The 19,360-nt window shown below is 50.9% G+C and overlaps 1 protein-coding gene across 1 annotated transcript in view; it reads left to right on the forward strand.

The window, feature by feature from the left end:
- Window positions 1–1,254: 1,254 nt before the first annotated feature.
- Window positions 1,255–19,360, forward strand: part of CACNG5 (calcium voltage-gated channel auxiliary subunit gamma 5) — a 54,365-nt gene continuing 36,259 nt past the window's right edge. Inside the window, exon 1 of the mRNA XM_015438737.4 lies at window positions 1,255–1,388. The gene's annotated coding sequence lies outside the window, so the exon portion shown is untranslated. The remainder of the gene's footprint in view (window positions 1,389–19,360) is intronic.

Below are 19,360 nucleotides of genomic sequence, written 5' to 3' on the forward strand. Positions count from 1 at the left end.
AAAGGCGAAAAACTGCATAGGCCTAAAATGCTGTGAATAGACACTTAGTGTATCCTTTCCAAAAACCTTCAGTTGTCCCAACTCCACCTGGCCCCATTCACGTGTGACAAAGTCCTCCCATGTCAGGAGACCTCAGCAACAGAAACGCTTCTATAAGGGTTTCTACCCTACAGTTTTAAACAAATATGTTCACTGCTGATGTCTCATTATTTAGCAACCAACTTGGCTCCCACATATTTCCACATGCCACATCTTTGACCCCCTCATGGTCTGCAGAGATTTTACAGGCCTTTGAGGGGAAGCTGCTGGTCTGTGAGCATCTGCACAAGTGTGCCGGACAAAGACATCGGCCAGGCTGCCACTTCAAAGCAATAAAGATGTGCGGCTATGCAAGCCAGGAAGAGTTAGCCCCTGGGTGCGCCTTCCAACCTGGCTGATCACACTGGCTCCAGCTGCCACTTTCAAATTAGTCACAGATTAACAAACATCTACTGAGCACCTATTCGGTGTCCAGGACCCAGAGACTAAAGGAGACATAGAACCTAAGAAAGGAAGAAATATTTAAGTGTTAGTTACCACCACTTATTGGACACATATTTCCATTTTACAGTTAAGAGGGACAAACACTTAGCTTAAGACCACCCAGCACAAAAGCATAGTGGGGCTTTAAAGGCTCATATTCTGCACCTAGACAGGCCTGAGCTGCAATCCTGGCTCTGCCATTTTCCAGCTGTGTGTCCTCAGACTCCTTGCTTAAGCACCCTGTGCCTCAGTCTTCTCATCTGTAAAATGGGATTTGTGTGAGAATTAAATGACTTAATACGTGTGATGCTCATTGAACGCTTACACTAGTAAGTGCTCAATAAATACTAGCTGGCATTGTTGTTCTGTTATCGTTATCATCATCATCATCATCATCCTTATTTAAAAGCAGCAGCAACAGCAGAGGCAGCAGCCCCAGCTGCTGGAATTTGAAGGTGAGTCCTACTCCAGGCCGGGCCTCCCAGCCCGATGCGGACTCTGAAAGCCTCTCCTCTCCCACGCCAGCCCCCAACTCTTCACCTGCCACCCCCACGAGGGTGCTTACCCCAGAGGTGCTCACCTCCCGGGCTGGGAGACCGCATCCGATCGGTCCCAAACCCCGCCCGCAGCTGGTAGCGCAGGGGTGGGGAGGCCCCGCCCTCGGCCCCGCCCCCTGCCCGCCCCTCCCTCTCGGGGTCCAGGGCGCGAGCTGCGGCGGCGGCGGCCACGGTCACTGGCGCGGAGCGGTTCGGGCTGACTGGACGGGGCGGGCGTCCCGGGCAGATTAGCGCGGTACCTCCCGCCCCGCTCGCCCAGCCGGCGAGGGACACTGGACCCGGGTCGGGGGTCGCGGCCGCTCCAGCGAGGTAAGAGCCGGGAAGACCGGGAGAGACCAGCTCTTCCATCCTGGGGGTCCCTGGGGGACGGTCTCCCACCGGTGCTGGGCCGCGGCGCCGGGCTGTGCCCCCATGACCGCCCAGCCAGGGGCAGGGGCCAGAGAGACCCCGCGATCGCACACCTTGGAAGGGGCAGGGTGATGGGGAGCGCGGTCGTGTGTGTGCGCGCGTGTGCGTGTGTGTCTGTCCATCTGTCTGTCCCAAGATGTGTGGGGGGAGATGATGACGCCCCCTCTTTGCAGTCGCTTCCAGGCAGTTTACCCACGCCAAAGCTGAGGGTAGACTTTTCCACGTCGGACTTGAATGGGGCTGGCAGAATTATCCGGAGAATGCAGGAAGGAATGAGCCCACCACCACCTGTTGAGCTGGGCTGTCGGCCTACGCGGGTCCGACTCCCCGCTTATCACAGCCTGCAGGCTGGCCTCATTTCTCCAGCTTGTGGGACCTGGGGTTTCCTTCTCCTGCCTGTGGGGAGGGTTAATAGGAGGAGGTGTCCCTGCCAGGAGCCACTGAGCAGAGATGGACTCACGGGGGTGATCAGGGTGGTGCGATGAGGACCCCGCAGCAGGTGCTGAGTGTGAAGTGTCAACCCCCCAGGCACACCCCAAATTTGATTTCCCCAATCACTCCAAAGCCCCTCATTGTGATTACCCGATCTCTTTGCTCTCAGCCTAATTTGGCAGTTGATGAAGATGCAGCTTGTTAAAAATGTTAAAGTGAAATCAAATTATCACTTCCTAGGACTGAAAATGATTTGAGAAATAATTCTGGGAGCCTGGCTGGGGAGGAAAGAAGCTCATATTCTGACTAGCTTCTCCGGGGCTGCCCCCAGTACCTGCCAGGCATACTGGTGATTGAGGAAGCCCTTGTTCCCAGAAAGGAAGGGATTCACCTACTTTGCAATGGATTATCAGTGACTGGGTTAGAGCAGGACCCAGGACAGGATCCCCAAGTGGGAGCTGTCTCAGTTTGACAGATGTCACATACAAGCTGTCACCAAGGCTGGCTTCTGCTCCACATCCATCCTGGGGAACACAAGATGAGGCTACCCCTCCTGGCCACCTCACACCCATTCCCCTCATCTCCACAAACCCCAGGTCTTGATCAGTTAACAGCCTGGATTGCCTGGGTGTGGGTATGGGACCTGGATTGGCTCTGATTTCCTGGTTTCAGAGTATCTCAGGACCACAGGCATCTCAGTGGCAGGTTGGTGGCACCCCTTTCCAGACCCTGTAGCCAGCCCCTCATGCCAAAGTCTCCTGGCTGCCTGAGAAGCCCTAGCTCTGCGTCACTTCTCTGCTAACACAGCCCTTAGAGGTAGCTTGGGGACACCCCATCTCAGGGCCAGTGTGCCTAACAGGGTGAAATCTGTGCTTGTGCCTGAGACCTCCCTACCCCCAAACCTCCTCCCTCTTGTCATGTGAAAGGCAGTGGATGTGCTGAGGGGCTGGGTAGTCCAGTTCGACGGAAGATAGGGATGTGGACCTGCTGTGGCTGGGGCTGTTGGTGATGTGAGAACCCCAGCATCCTGGCTGGCTGCATCCAAGGCCCCACAAGCCAACAGCAGGCTTGTGGGAGCTCAGCCGTTCTCAGGCTTGTAAGCTGGGGCTCTGTGACTTGGTGCATGGAGAGATTGGCTGAATTGTTCATGCTTGTTCGGAAGAGACTGGCCTTAGGCTGTTGTGGAAAACATGCGCTCCAAACCCTGCTAGGTCCCTGACTGTGTGACATTGTCCAACTTACAGAACGCTTGGAGGCTCAGCTTCCTCATCTGTAAGATGGGTCTGGCAGGGTGTTTTGAGAATCAAGTAAGGTCACAAAGGTTCAGGGCTGGTGTTGTAGCCTCTGCTTTCTCTAGCCCCCAGCCTGACTCTCTGACATTGGACTTGAGGGAAGTGGCTATGTAGCTAGGATCCCTCATGCCATCCTTAGAGGTGGGGGAAGTGGTGTGAATTTTAGTAGCAGGGTAGTTCACAGATTGAACTTGGATTCCCAAAAAGTGAGGATGGAGGATGCAACCCAGTCTCCAGCAAGCCCTGCCTCTGCGGGGAGCTGGCACTTCTGTCCCCAGCTTCTGCCCCCAGCCATTGGTGTCCTGGGCCCACCCCACACAGTCTCCTGGTTCATTGACACTTGGCACATGCCTGCTCTGTCATCTTTTCTGAGTTTTGGGCCAGTCCTACTCCCTGGCAGAATTGGGACTAGCCACTTGAGACTTCAGGGGCACCAGGACAACCCCTGCCCACCAAATATCATCCTGTTTCCCCAGACCTAGTCATCTGATGCTTAATATCCCACCATTAGAGACTTATTCCTGTGGTTCATAGTCTTATGTCAGTTACTAAGCCTTAGCATCAATGACTTGTTTAGAATCTTTCAGGACCTTGGAGAGGAGAGAAAGAGAAGGCAGAACAGAGGGGAGGGAAAGAGAAGCTTGGGGAGTATAGCAGAGAGAAGATTGTACTTTGCCGGCCTCACAGTTCTGCAGAGACAGGCCCAGCTGCTAAGCTCAAGAAGGCCCCAGGGAGAAGGAGAGGCTTGGGGTGAGGGGAAGGGGCAGGCCTCAGGCAGGGAAAGTTGTGAATCTCAAGCAGGAATTCTCCGTGTGAATACAGGGTGGGTGGCAGGCCTGTGGCTGGGATGGGCTACGGCAGCCTGTTGGAGAGGTGAAATAGTCCTTGATGCAAAAGCATCCTTTCTTTTCATGCTGCTCTACCCACCGCTCAGAACACGCCACGTGGGGTTTCGTGTGTTCTATGGGTGGTGCCCTCTGCATTAGGAGAGGCTGGCCTGGTCACGCTGGCTGTTTAAAATCGTCAGTGATAATTTGTTAGGTCAGCACAATGACAGAGTATCCCCTGCCTGGCTGTGCCTCCCTGAAAATTCCCCTGTCACTCCTCTTGCCCTTTCTTGAAAGAAGCAAAAATGGCATAATTCACTCAGTCCCACGAGTCTCCTGGGCTGAGAGTGGCCTGGGGGGAGCAGAGTTCGGCTGGGATCACCCTGAAAAGGCCTGTGGAGGTGATTCCTTGCTCAGTTGGGCACAAGGTCCTGAGTTTTCCAGTGTGGGGACAAGTGGAAGGGAGGATGGAGGGGTGAGGACTGAGGGTCGCTGCTCACGGCAGCCCATGGCCAGGCTCCTTGTGGGGAGGAGAAGGCTGGTATCACCTGGGCGCTCAGGAGGCTTGATGATGTGGACTGGTCCTGGCTGGTGAAGCCCCAGCAATGAGCAGTTTGCTGCCTTTTCTGGATGCTCCAGGGGGCAGAGCCTAGACCAAAAGAAAGATGTTTTAAGTCACCAGTGTGACCTATTGGCCATGAGCACCCAAGGGACCATCCCTAAGGATGATTCTCAACCACATCTGTTCTTAAATAATAGTTAACGATGACAACAATGATGATAGCAGCTCCTCATTCTTCCATAATGAGCATTTACTGAGTACCTGCTATGCATGTGCTGGCTGCTGTTCTAAGTAACAGGGATATGACTGGAGTATTATTGGCATTCGGGGCTGCCTTGTTCTTCTCTTTGGTGCAGGGGAGGCTGTCCTGGGCAGTGTAGGATGCTCTGTAACAGTGCTAGTCTCTATCCATGAGATACCAGTAGCACCCCAGGCCCCCACCCATTCTTTTTTTTCTTTTTTGAGACAGAGTCTCACTCTCTCACCCAGGCTGGAGTGCAGTAGCGCGATCCCAGCTCACTGCAACCTCCACTTCCTGGGTTCAAGCAAACCTCCTGCCTCAGCCTCCCAAGTAGCTGGGATTACAGGCATGTGCCACCACGCCCGGCTAATTTTTATATTTTTAGTAGAGATGGGGTTTTCCCATGTTGGCCAGGGTGGTCTCGATCTCCTGATCTCATGATCCACCTGCCTCGGCTTCCCAAAGTGCTGGGATTACAGGCGTAAACCACTATGCCAGGCCACCCCCACCCATTCTGACAACCAAAAATGTCTCCAGAGCTTGCCAAAAATCCCCTGGGAGGCAAAGTAGTCTGCTGTTGAGAACCACTGGGGATACAGCTAGAAAGAAAGACAAAAATCAATCCTGTTTCTTAGGAGCAAGCAGTCCACAGAGAGAAATGAACAACACATGTGGTGTAGGAGTGGAAAATGGAGGAGGCTGTGTGGTGAAGATGCTAGAAAGACCAAGCAGGGTCAGGGTTTAGAGAGCACAGGTGAGGCAGGGTTGCCATTTTCAAAAGGAGCGCCAGGAAGGGCCTCACTGCGCAGGTGACATTTCTCAGAGATGGGAAGGTGGGGAGAGAGTGAGAGGGAGAGGTCTGGGAAAGAGCAAAGCAGCTGCAGCAAGAGAAACTGGAGGAACACGGAGGAACAGTGAGTCTGGGGAGTGGGCAATGTGGGAGCAGCTGGTTGGGCTCTGATGGGTCCCCCATCACCAAGGGCTGTGAGCTTTCTCTGTGAGTAAAAAGGGGAGGTCAGTGAATGCTCACTACCTACTAGGCACAAACGCCACTCCAGGGCTATTCCGCGCATGTGCACTGAAGTGCTATCGGGTGTTATTCCTTTACTTGATTGCTCAGTTGAGAAAAGCAAGGCCCAGAAGCGTTAAGGAATTTGGGCAGCGCTGTTGGGGAATGAGCATGGGCAGCCCACTGTCTACTGTCCACACTAAAATGTGGACTTCGGGGCCACATAGAACTGAGTTCAAATCCTAGCACAGTCTCTTACTAGCCGGGTGGCCTTAGACAAGCCACAGAATCTCCCTCACCCTCGGTTTCCTCTGGGAACTGGTGATCCCCACTTTGCAGGGCTTTTGTTGGGAGTGCTGTCCTCAGTGCCCCCTTTCTGTGCACGCGTGCCAGCGAGAAGCCAGAGGGCAGGTGGCCCCCTCCCAATCCGCCCAGCCACGGGCGCGTGCTCTGGACTTGTGTATCTATTCACTGAGCTGCAGCAATGCCATCTGCTGAGGTCAAAGCCAGTATCCCAGAAGGTCAGGGGAAGTCAAGCGCTCCCTCTTCTGGAGCTAAGGAGGAGGTCCGGCCCTTTCAGAGTCAGCATCTCCCAGGGTCTTCAGGGCCAGCCTGCTGGGTTCCCTCTGATGATGCTGCCCCGGCTTCCCGAGGAAGCTAAGCCTGAACCCAAGTGAAGGATCATGGGGTTGAGCAGGGGCAGCCAGCACAGGCTCCATTAGCAAGATTCTGCAGCCTCAGAACCCCTAAGACTTAAATCCAGGGAGCATCAATGAACCCATCTGGCAGGTTCACATTATTCCAGAGGCACATGTCAGAGGCAGGCTCATCACTGGAGATGTGGGTTTTAAAAATACCCCAGAGTTGAAAAAAGAGGAGCAGCTGCTGGTATCCGCAGACACCTCCCTGATAACTCTCATGGTTGAACCCCCCTGCTCCTCCTGCGTGGGAATGTCTTCCTTGGGGATGCGCCGCAGTGACAGCGAGACCCCAGGAAGGAAGTTTCCTGGGACTGTCGGGCACACTGGTGTGTCTCTGTGTGCTCCAGATGTGTGAGATCCCTCTCAGGAGGTGTGTGTGTCTGCCAGTGTGTCTTTGTGCATTTGCCCTGTTTGATCCCTGAGTAAGTGGCTGTCAGAGGTGGTGTGTCTTCCAGAGCCTGTGGCTTCTGATGACGTTGGGATGTTACAGCCACGTGACTTTGCTGGGCAGGCCTGTGAACCTCAGATATCTGAGACAGGTCTCAGTTAATTTAGGAAGTTGATTTTGCCAAGGATGAGGACATGTGCCGGTGACACAGCCTCGGGAGGTCCTGACGACGTGTGCCCAAGGTGGTTGGGGCACAGCTTGGTTTTATACATTTCAGGGAGACATGAGACATCAATCAATATATGTAAGATGTACATTGGTTCTGTCCAGAAAGGCAGGACAACGCAGAGCACAGAGAGGGCTTCCAGGTCACAGGTAGGTGAGAGACAAATGGTTGCATTTGTTTGAGTTTCTGATTAGCCGTTCCAAAAGAGGCAGTCAGATATGCATCTATCTCTGAGCAGAGGGATGACATTGAGTAGAATGGGAGGCAAGTTTGCCTTAAGCAGTTCCCAGCTTGATTTTCCCTTTAGCTTAGTGATTTGGGGGCTCCAAGATTGATTTTCCTTTCCCAGCCCATCCAGGAAAACATCCCCAAATGCCCACTGCCGGAATTGGCTCCTTCCACTCACCTGAAGGTAACGCCCAGCAGGTGGCAGCCCTTTCTGTACCTGCCCAAAGGAGCATCCTCCGAGCTGTCTCCCGCTGCCCTATGCACGGAGAGCCGGGCAGGACAGCAGGGAGGCCTCCTGCCCAGGAATCTTCTCAGGGGGGCTGCCACAGGAGGAGCCCTGGCTTCAGGAGGGGCAACAGGGGTTTGAGGCCCAGTGATTCTCACTGTGCATGAGCTTAGACAAGTCCCCACACTCCTCTGGGCCTCTGCTTCCCATCTGTAAAAGGACGGGATGGGAGAGGATTCATCTTCTCCACAATCTATTTCTGGAACATCTGCTCTGAGTCAAGGGTCAGGCATGTTTTATGGAATTAAACTGTCCCTCCCTTAGAGGTTTTCCAGTCCAGAACCTCTGCAGGTCCTGCAGCTCCAGAGCTCAAGGGACTGTGATTATTTGAAAATCAAGCTGGACACGGGCACCACGGAGCAGATGGAGCTGTGGAGCCAAGCGAGAAATCAGAGTATCTTCCATCACACAAAAAGTAAAGGCCAGAAGAGGGTGCCACTTTCCCAGTGTGGTTTAGGGGGGCTTCAACTCCCTGCTCTCCCCGGCCCCACTGCCCGCCATGCCCTCACCTTCACTGCCAAATGGGCTGGGCTGGTGGTCTGCGAGGAGGCCTGTGAAATATAAAAGTGATTCCAGGGTTGGGGAGTAGCTTATCAGCCTCTACCAGGCAAGGCAAGGTGGTGAGAGGGTTGCATCCTGGCCTGGGAGAGTTTATATCTGACCTGTACCACCCACTACCCCAGGACCTTAACCAAGTTCCTTGCTGACTCTTGCTCAGTCTTCTGCATGGGCAAGACAGATAATAAGAGCACTGTCGGGAGGGTTTGTGGTTGTTGCAGATAAAGGAACTTTACAGATGAGAAGCCCAAGGCTCAGAGAGGTTGAGCCACTGCTCACAGTTACCCACTTAATAAGTGGCAGTGCTGAGATTTGAACCCGGGTCTCCCGGAAGTCAAGCCTGTAGGCTCCTTCTGTTCAGTGTAGCTCAAGCAAAAAGGCAGAGTTGATGAGAGGCCTCAGGTGTGTCCTGGAACTCAAGGATGGGCCTCACAGTCCGATTTCATGAGAACCCGGAATCCGGAGTTAAAGAGAGGCGGGACCCACAGCTCTTGCAGCGTCTCTGACGCCAGGGCCAGCAGACCTAGTTTCCTCTGCAGACCTCAGGCCATAAGAGCCCCAGGCAATCTGTTGGACCTTAAAAAGAGCCAGGCCCTTCCTGAGAGGAAGCGTCTGATGGAGTTGGCTACATCAGGTGTTCACCTTTGGCCAAGCAGCTGGGACCAGGCGATGTGCCTATAAGGACCACTCCTAGGGTAGGGGGGTCAGTTCTTGAAGAAAGAGCAGGTACTGTTGGGGGCAAACAGGCCAGTGGGCAAGTGGGACAAATGGCCTATGAGTTGGCTGAGTACTTTTCTAAAGCACTGTCTTCAGTCCCGCATGCCAGCAACTGGAAAGAGGCTGATGTGTTAGGACATTTCCAAAAGATGGTGGCCGATAAAAACTCCCACCACTTTGGGAGCATCTAGCTTGTACTTGACATGTATTGCACTATTTAATGGAATCCTCTACCATAATCTTGGTTGAGGGTATTATGATTCCCATTTTACGGATGAGGAAACCAAGGCTCAGTAGCTTGCCTACAATCCCATGGCTGATAAACGGCAAAGCCAGGATTTGAACCTAGGCCCTTCTGATGCTAATGGGGGCAGGCTTTCACTGCGCCACTCTGAAGTCCAGCACCTAAAGAAGTAAAGGCACCAAACGAGGGAGAGGAAAAGCTTGGAGGGCATAGGGGGACAGGACATTTCAAGAGCTACAGGTTGGACGGAAGTTGCTCGTGCTTCAGTGACCCTTGTTCCTTTTGGTTTTTATTTTCTGGTTGTTGAAGTAATTTCTGTTTCTGGCAGAATGTTTGGGAAATGTGACCTATCTCCATAATCCCAGAGAGTAAATCTGAATTGGCAGGAAAAGACCTTACCAGGAGGTAGACATGGTGCAGTCGTGGGAAGACTTCTGCTCACGTGGCGTTGGCTGATGGGGAGTTTCCCATCTTCCCCTGTGTTTAAACCCAGGCTGCCTGGATCACTGTGGAGCAAGGATGCCGCAGCAGGGGTGGTCCTGATCCAGGAGTTGGGACTTCCATGAGCCCTTCGTGGGTGGAAACAGCCTGCTCCCAACTCAAAGGCAGCTGGCATAGTGGTGGAGGTCAGGTGGAGGGTGCTGCTCCTATCTGGAAGGAAGCCAGCTGTCAGCCTGGTCCTGGGTGGGGGGAGGCAGGAACCACTGGAATAAGCCAGTGTTGGAATTGCTCTCACACTGGGTGATCTCAAGCGAAAGAGTACGAGCTGCTCCTGGAATTTATGTCTGTGCAGTTTGGCATGGGGGACACAGCTGGGAAGAAAGAAGACCTTGACTCCGGGGGAGAGAGCCTGGGCTGGGGAGTTGTCCATACTCTCTGGGGTCTGGAGTGATGAATCAGAGAGCAGATCTGTGCTGTCCCTTCCAGAGCCAGATGCTTGCAGGAGCATGGGTCACCAGTAGTTCTCTGATAGGAGGTAGCAGGATGATAGAGTAATTCTAGAAGCTAATACTCATTGGGTGCTTATCACTGTCAAAGTCTTTGTAAGCATCCTGTTGTCTCATTCTTATGAGGTATACCTTATCATCATGTGTGTTTTCAGACCAGGCATCCAGCTCTGCTGTAGGCATTAGCTTGGGAATTCAAACCTGGGCTATTACTCACTAGTCCTGGGCCCCTGCCATACGCACTGTGCAGTGGACAGAGGGAATATGGGATTTGGAGCTCAACTGCTCCATGTGGCCTTAGGTGAGTCATTTTACCTCTTTGAGCCTCAGTTTCCTTAATTCTAAAATGAGAAGGAGAGCAGCTACTGTATAAGATAGACATGATGATAAAATTATAAAGGAGAAGACAGATGTCATGCAAGAGGTCCTTGATATATTGACAGCCACTCACTGTGTCTTCCTGGTGCTGAGGACACAGAGTTCATCATATCCTCTCCATATTGTCTGAACGAGGCTCAGCTGATATTTGTGGCTGGGAAGAGAGAAGTTAACGGGTCCTTATAGACAACAGTGTCAGTGATCGTAGTGTCAGTGATCTCGGCCCCAAAGCCATTGTGTGCAAGGGAATGGCTATGATGATGACAAGTTCCTACTTTGGATTTCCCATACTGAGTGCTCTACTGAATGTCTATGAGGTCACTGTCATGAAACACATAGGTGAAGAAACTGAGGCACAGAGAGGTTAAGTAACTCATCCAAAGTCACCAAGCTCATAGGTCCAGGATTTGAACCTCAGGAGCCCCATGTTCTTTCTGAACCTTTGGAATTTGTGAAAGGCAAAGGTAACCAAAATATCTAGCACAGGGTCTGACTCTTCCAAAATTCTCTTCTCTTCATTTAAAACAAAAACTATTCCCCTGAAGACACATGCACATGTATGTTGATTGCAGCACTATTTACAATAGCAAAGACTTGGAACCAACCCAAATGCCCATCAATGATAGACTGGATAAAGAAACTGTGGCACATATACACCATGGAATACTATGCAGCCATAAAAAGAATGAGTTCATGTCCTTTGCAGGGATGTGGATGAAGCTGGAAACCATCATTCTCAGCAAACTAACACAGGAACAGAAAACCAAACACCGCATGTTCTCACTCATAAGTAGGAGTTGAACAATGAGAACACATGGACATAGGGAGGAGAACATCACACACACCAGGATCTGTCGGGGGGCGGGGGGTTGGGGACAAGGGGAAGGAGAACATTAGGACAAATACCTAATGCATATAGGGCTTAAAACCTAGATAATGGCTTGATAGGTGCAGCAAACCACCATGGCACATGTATACCTATGTAACAAACCTGCACGTTCTGCACATGTGTTCCAGAACTTAAAGTAACATTTTTTTAAAAAAACAAAAAACTATTCTCCATATAAGAACCAGGTGATGGAATGGACTAGCTCAAAGATCAGCTTCTCCCAGAAGCTTTCCCAGATGTTCCCCAGTTAGGGGTCCTTGTCTGTGCTCCTGTGGCATCCCCAGCACACCTCCATCAGCCAACTTGCCCCTGCACTACCAACATCGGTGCCTTCCCAGCTACCCCACTAGACCAGGGACTCACCAAAGGGATATTTACTACCTGCTTGTTGAATAGCATTCATGCCACAGTCACTGAAATCAATGCCCAGTGTCTCCTTTGCCCTTTGGAGATCTGCCTTGGCCCGAGAAGCTTGTGTCCCCCAATGCTAATCACAGACCTCCATGGAGGTGAGTTATTAAGACCTTCAAGGCAGGTCCCATCCCTGGGGTCTTGTCTCCATCCACTCTGGGAGGCAGGGTCACTTGGCCCACAATGTGCAGTTGCAAGACATTAAGGACCTGACCTCCTGCCTCTTGGGGCTCCAAGACCAGGTGATGTGTGAAAGGGCATGGCCAATAGAGGCATGTTCTCTAACACGAGGGGTAGCTGAGGGATGCTGGTGTTTACTGAGCTGTTACTTCATGGTTCACTCTATGCCAAGCACTTTGCTTCCAGTCTCTTTTAATATCCTCCCCCAGCAACCTCCCTGCCCCTCATAATTGCTTATATGCATACACTTTGGGTATGCGTTTTTTAAATCATGGTGAATCATATTCTTTGATATAAATAGATGCAATATTTAGGGGTTTTTATTGTGGCACAATACACATAACATAAAATCTACCATTTTAACCATTTTAAAATGTGTGATTCAGTGGCATTTAATACATTCAAATATTGTGCAACTCTCAGCACTCTCTAGTTTCAGAATATTTTCATCACCCGTGAAGAAGTCACTCCCATTCCCTCTTTTCCCAAGTCCCTGGCAACCTCTAATCTGCTTCCTGTCCCTCTAGATTTGCCTTTTATGGACATATTACATAAATGGAATTATAATCATACAACATATGGCCCCTGTGTCTGGCTTCTTTCACTGCACATAATGTTTTCAAGGTTCATTCGTGTTGCAGCATGCATCTGTGCTTCCTTCCATTTTATGGCTGGATAATATTCCATTTTATGGATGTACCACAGTGTGTCCATTTATGAAATGGAATATTATCTAGCCATAAAATGGAACAAAGTACTAGTCAGGCATGCTACCACACGAATGGAAATTTGGGTTATTTCTACCTTTGGACTTACGAATAATGCATGATGAACATTCATGTACAAATATTTGTCTGAACACTTGCTTTCAATTCTCTTGGGTATATCCCTAGGAATGGGGTTGCTGGATTGTCTGGTAACTGTGTGCAACTTCCCAAGGCACCACCAAACTGTTTTCCACAATGGTTGCATCATTTTATGGGCCAGCCTGCAAAGTATGAGGGTTCCAATTTCTCCACATCCTCGCCAAAACTTACAATTTTCCTGAAAACCTTTGGAAGTGTGGTTACCCATGTTTTACAGATACACATGTGGAGGCACTAAGCAGTGAAGCAAACTTGTCAAAAGCCACACACCTGCTTGGTGGCAGAGCCAGAGTTTGCGTTCAGGGACTGTGCACACTTAGCTACCAACCTGTTCACTTCATGGCTCATGTGAGGCTGAAAAGTCAGAGGCTTGAGGCTTGAAGGAGCTCCATTCTGTTCCTGGCTCCTGTCTGTGTACCTGGCACCCTCTGTCTCCCAGAGTGTCCCTTGGACTTCTGTACCTGGACACAACTTGCCCTCCAGAGGCCCCACTCATGGGCAGTAAGTGTTGGTGTGCCAGAAAGCAATAGCTTCTGTATTAGTCCCTTTTCATACTGCTATGAAGAAATACCTGAGACTGGATAATTTATAAAGAAAAAGAGGTTTAATGGACCCAGAGTTCCACACGGCTGGGGAGCCCTCACAATTGTGGTGGAAGGGGAAGGAGGAGCAAAGGCACATCTTACGTGGCAGCAGGCAAGGGAGTGTGTGCAGGGGAACTGCCCTTTCTAAAACCATCAGATCTCGTGAGACTTACTATCACGAGAACAGTAAGGGGAAAAACCCACCCCCATGATGCAATTACCTCCCCCCGGGTCCCTCCCATGACACATAGGGATTATGGGAGCTACAATTCAAGATGAGATTTGGGTGGGGACACAGCCAAACCATATCACCTTCCCCCTAGGGTGATATATCCAGACACCCCCTCACCCACTTTCCCCCAGCCAGGGCCCTAGGAGACAGGGGACTTCCTATGTAAATCTTACTTGGTCTCAAAATAGGTATCTGTTCCCTGGTGGGCAGCCCTCCCTTGCACCTCTTCATCCCAGAGGTGAAGATGTCTGGGCCAACCTCACCCTTGCTCTGCAGAAAGGGCGTGCCAGGTGCTCTGGGGCCGGCAGATGCACAGCACCAAGGCCAGCTCCCTCCTTCCAGGGCACAGGGCATGTCTCTCTGATGGAGCCCAGACTCCTGGCCGGGGTGGGCTATGAATGATGGGGTCAGGTGGGCCCCCACCGGCTTCCCGGAAGGAGTGTTGTTTCCTGGAGAAGGGTGGGATTTGCTCTGTGCATGGAAAATGTCTTTTTTTCTCACCCTTCATGTTGAGACAACCTGGTTGCTCCCACCCACCTTCAACTCCGGCTCTACCTGAGACCGCCGGTAGCAGGGGTTCTTGATCTTTTTTTCTGAATCTGAACCCGACAGCCCAGCCCTCTGTGACTGGTTGCTGCCCACTCTGAATCCTTCCTAAGGGACGTTGCTCCATTTCTGGGTGTCCCTGTGTTCTCCCCTTATTCCAAGGATTGAGGGAAACTTCCAGAAGCTTGACGGGAGAGCAGCGGCCATGTGCCAGGCACTGGGCCCACCTCCACATACACTGCCATGTTTCATGGTCTTAGCCCTTCTGCAAGGAAGTGTGATCTCCCAGTGTTGTCTCACCTGGGAATACAAAGGAAGCAGTCCCAGGTGAGAAGACGGAGGGCTCCGTCGGTGACTGAAGCTTCAGGGAGAGCACACCATCGAATGTCACACCGTCAGATGGGGGCTGCAGGGCCAAGGCCAGAACCCGGCTTAATCGGCAGGGGAGACAGTCCCAGGTGTGGGCTGGGCCCTGCACATGGTCACCTCATATACCCTACCACATCCCTGAAACAATGTTGGGACCATCCTCACTGAGGACAAGCCTCTCCAGATTCAGACCAAAGTGTTACTGGCTGATAGGACCATGCGCACCACTGGGATTTCTGCTCAGTTTTGAAGGCATTTGAGTCCGAGTTGGGTAGGAGCTTTTACCTTGGCAGGGGAGATGAATTTGAGGTCCTGGTAGTGGCCTGCTCCCCTCCTTTGACCTTCTACCCCAGCCCTACGCCAGCTGGTGACCCACGTTCAGACCCTGCTGAGCAGGCCCCAGTGCTGGATGCAAGGAGAAGTCAGGAGGTCTGACCTTGACCTTGCAATTAACGGTGTTTACCCAGTGTTTTCCTAGGGGGCTGTGACCTCCTTGGCTCCTTCGATTAAGCTTAGGAAGATGACATGATGGGTGACACAGATGCTGAGAGCGGTGTCCTCCCCAGGAAGGCCAGGGCAGGACCTGAACTTTGTGCCTTCTGGGGTGCGATCAGATGAATGGGCTGCCGCCGTGTGCATTGATTGAGTGCTTGTTGTCAGCCCTAGAGCTGGCAGGCCATGGCTGCCCATTACGGGAGTACCACTGGGTTCACCCAGCTTCAGGATCAATTCATGTCAAAACTGCAGCCAACATTTTCCCCGCCTGCCTCTGCAGAGGGAAATAAACCAGGGGAGGCAGAATACAGAGACATCATTCCCGGTGATCGATTTCCTCCGCCCCCTCTTCCCTCCGGATGGGAACGGCCTTCTCCATCCTGATGGATGGATTGTTGTGGGGAGGGTGAGGAACACTCATCCTCTGAGGCGCCGGGGTTGGGGGCAGGGGTGGGTTTAGCTGCACTGGGACGGGAGGGGCAGAGGAGGAGGAGGCCAGCAGGCCAGATGGAGCCAGCCCAGGAAGGCGGGGCAGGAACACAGAAGGCAGCCATGTTCCCACCCCGGGAGGGCAGATCTAGCAGTGGGGTGGTGGCCGGGAGCCCCTCACTCAGGGTGCCCAACCCTGAATCTTGGGATTACACTTCCTGGCTGAGTGGCCTTGGGCTGTGCTCTGGGATCTGCCTGGGGAATGCACCCTACCTCTGCGGGCTGAATGGCTGAACACAGGTGGGGGACCACACCCCAGAAGGCACGAAGTTCAGGTCCTGCCCTAGCCTCCCTGGGCAGGACACCCCTCTCAGCTTCTGTGTTCTCACAGGTGAGATGGGTCACGCCACGCATAATGTCATCTTCCTGGGCTTGATGGAAGGAGCCACGGAGGTCACAACCCCATAGGAGAGCGTTGGGTAAAACACTGTGAATCCCAGGGTCAAGGTCAGGCAATGGAGGCGCACACACCTCTGTGACGTACCCTTTCTCCCTCTTGCCTGATGATTCTGCCGTTGTCTTTCCAAGCTCCTGGGTGTGTGATCTTTTTGGGGTCAAGTGGTCAAAAGATACAGTTTAGATCACTGCGAAGGTCTAGAAATTAAATAATGAAAGAAGAGGAAGAAGAATTAAAATCCCCTAGTCCTCCAGGAGGTGGGTCCCAGTACAGCTCCAAGTCAATCCAGCCTGGAGCTGAGTTCAGTAGATCATAAAGGGGTCAGGAGAGGTGAGAAAGCTCCTGTAGCCAGGCAGCCCCTCAGCTCCCAAAAGCAGGCTGTAAGTGGACTCCACCCCAGCCTGTCTTCCTGCCCTCCATTCTGTAACCCTTCTGTGTCTTCCCTTGAAAGACTTGTCCACATCCCTGCTCTTTTGGCCTCAGACTGAAATGGACTGGGGGAGGGGGTCTGAGGACCCCATTAATGGCCTGCTGAGCTCCATGTGACTTGGGCTTTTGCAGACAGAGGTCAGTTATCCATTAAACGATGGAACTGAGCACTCCACTTAGCAGTGTATATGGGACACAGTTAAATAATGAAACAAAAATAGAACATTGCAAAAGCCTGGGGCAGGCTGGCTTGTGCCCCAGGAAGAAGCAAAGAAAGCCATCCCAGGGAGAGGGGAGGAAATTCACTGTTGGCCTCCCTCTTCCATGAAATGCTCTGGTCTAAAGTATATTTTTTCTTTATATATAGGTTATCTTTTGTTGATTTTTAAAATTAAAGTTCACATATATATACATATACAAATACATATATATACACACACACAATGCAGTTGGAAAAATAATTTGTGCTCATTGCAGCATACTGGGAAATGCAGAAGAATAGAAAGAGGCAGCTTTCCCTCCTCTCCTCCATCCATAATGTGGGGCGGGGGTGTTAAAGCTTTCCAATACCACCCCTAGGAAAGGGAGGGGGATGAAAAAATATGTACTGAATTTGAGACTTCTAGTTTTGGCAACGGAGTACCAACTGTCAGCACTTCAGAAGGTTTTAAAATACATCATTGACTTATAAGCGAGAAGGAAATCCCCAGGGAACTGAAACTCAAAGCCTTGAGCTTGTGAACTAATACTAAGGAGAACCAGGGGGTACTGGATCCAGATATGTGCCATCACAGCTCAAGTCTGGAATTTTAATGCCCACCCATGGACTGTAAAATGCGGTCTTGGGCCCTGGCAAGGCCAGAAGTTGGCACTGAGACTCCCCCTCCATGAAGGGGAGGCTAAAATTTGCCAACTACCAGCCCCAAAAATTGCCAGGACATTTAGCTCTGCCCAGATTGTCTAGGAAGGTGGAGGAGGGTCTCCTCCAAAAAAAACAAAGACCGAAGAATGAGCTGCCCACAGGTACAGAATCTAAGTTTCTAACATCCCCAAGGAGAAGAAATCCTGAGCTAAGAATTTAATGTAAAATCAGATCCTGGACCAATGAACTTCTAGCTCACCCAGCTGAATCAAATCCAAAACCACTTTCCAGAGATTCTTCCAGGAGCCAGAGTATATAGGATTCCCATAGGGATGGCTGGGGGGAAGCCTTGCTGAAGATGAGCTCACAATAAAAATTACAGACCACATGAGGGCATGGTTTAACCTTGAGGCAACTTAGTACAGACAGCAAATGGGGAAATTAGCACTTCAAAAGCTTGGTTGTAGAACAGTGTGGAAAAGTCCATAAAATAAATCCAATGTGTTTAAAACAACAAGGAGGTAAAAGGAGTAGAAACCATATTAAAATAACAGCAGATTTCTCATCAGCAGCAATGAAATAAAGATGAACAACAAAATCTAGAGCTGGTTGTTTGTAAGAGCTGAATAAAATTGCCCAAACTGAGGAAATACCAGAAAGGGAAAAAGAGAGAGAAAACACAAACAATAGTGGGAATTAGAAAAAGACCAAAATGATATGTGGGAGGATCATTATTTAACACCTAAGAGAATATCATCAAAGAGTTTATGCAAATATGGGTGACTTTCTGGGAAGTCACTCAAAAAAATAGAAAACCTAAATAGATTGTAGCCATTAACACAATCGATAATGGTTAATTTTAGGTCTTGATCCAAGTGGATTCAGGGACACCTGGATGGCTGATAAAGCATTGTTTCCGGGTGTGCCATGAAGGCGTTTTGGCAGGAGATTGGCATGTGAGTTGGATTGAGTGGGGAAGATCCACTCTCAGTGTGGATGGGCATCATCTAATTGACTGGGGCCTGGATAGAACAAAAAGGCAGGGGACACGCAAATTTGCTTTCTCTTTCCCCTGGAGGTGAGACACCACCTTTCTTCTGCCCTTGGACATCAGAGCTTCAGGCTTTCTGGTCTTTGGACTCGAGACATGCACCAGTAGCCTCCCAGGTTCTCAGGCCTTTGGCCTCAGGATGAGAGTGGTCTTCCCTGGTTCCGAGGCTTTCAGAATTGGGCTGAGACACAGCGTTGGTATACCTGAGTCCACAGCGTGCAGGCGGCCTGTTATGGGACTTCTCAGTCTCCATAATCATGTGAGCCAATTCCCATAGTCAATCAATCCCCTCTCATATATGTATATATCATCTCCCATTTCTGTCTCTCTGGAGAACCCTAATACAAAATTGAAGCAGAATTAAAACATGCCCCCAAAAAGAAACAGGCCCACATGGTTTAACTTGGCAAGTTTTACTAAACCTTTAAGAAACTGAAAATTGCTGTTTTATGCAAACTTATTTAGAAAGTGAGTATCACTTTTAAAAAGGTACAATTCATATATAATGATATTTACCACTTCTAGGTATAGAGTTTGATAAATGTGTAATCATGATAATATAGAACATTTCAATCACTTCAAAACATTATCTTGTGCCTCTTTGCAGTCAATGCCCTGCCCTCTACTGATCTGCTTTCTCTTCCTATAGTTTTTGCTTTTCTATAAGTTCATATAAAGGAAATCATACAATATGTAGTCTTTTGTGTCTGAACTCTTACCTGCCTGCCTGCCTTCTTCCCTTCCCTTCCTTGTTCCTTCCCGTCCCTGTTCCCTCCTTTCCTTTCCTTTCCTTTCCTTTCCTTTCCTTCCTTTCTCTCTTTCTCTCTCTCTTTCTCTCTCTCTTCTCTTTCTCTCTTCCCCTCCCTTCCCTTCCCTTCCCTTCCCCTCCCTTCTTTTCCCTTCCCTTCCCCCCTTCCCCTCCCCTCCCTTCCCCTCCCTTCCTTTCCCCTCCCTTCTTTTCCCTTCCCTTCCCCCCTCCCTTCCCCTCCCTTCCCCTCCCTTCTTTTTCCTTCCCTTCCCCCCTCCCCTCCCCTCCC

The sequence above is a fragment of the Macaca fascicularis genome, chromosome 16 (assembly GCF_037993035.2).
Source record: "Macaca fascicularis isolate 582-1 chromosome 16, T2T-MFA8v1.1".
Taxonomy (NCBI): domain Eukaryota; kingdom Metazoa; phylum Chordata; class Mammalia; order Primates; family Cercopithecidae; genus Macaca; species Macaca fascicularis.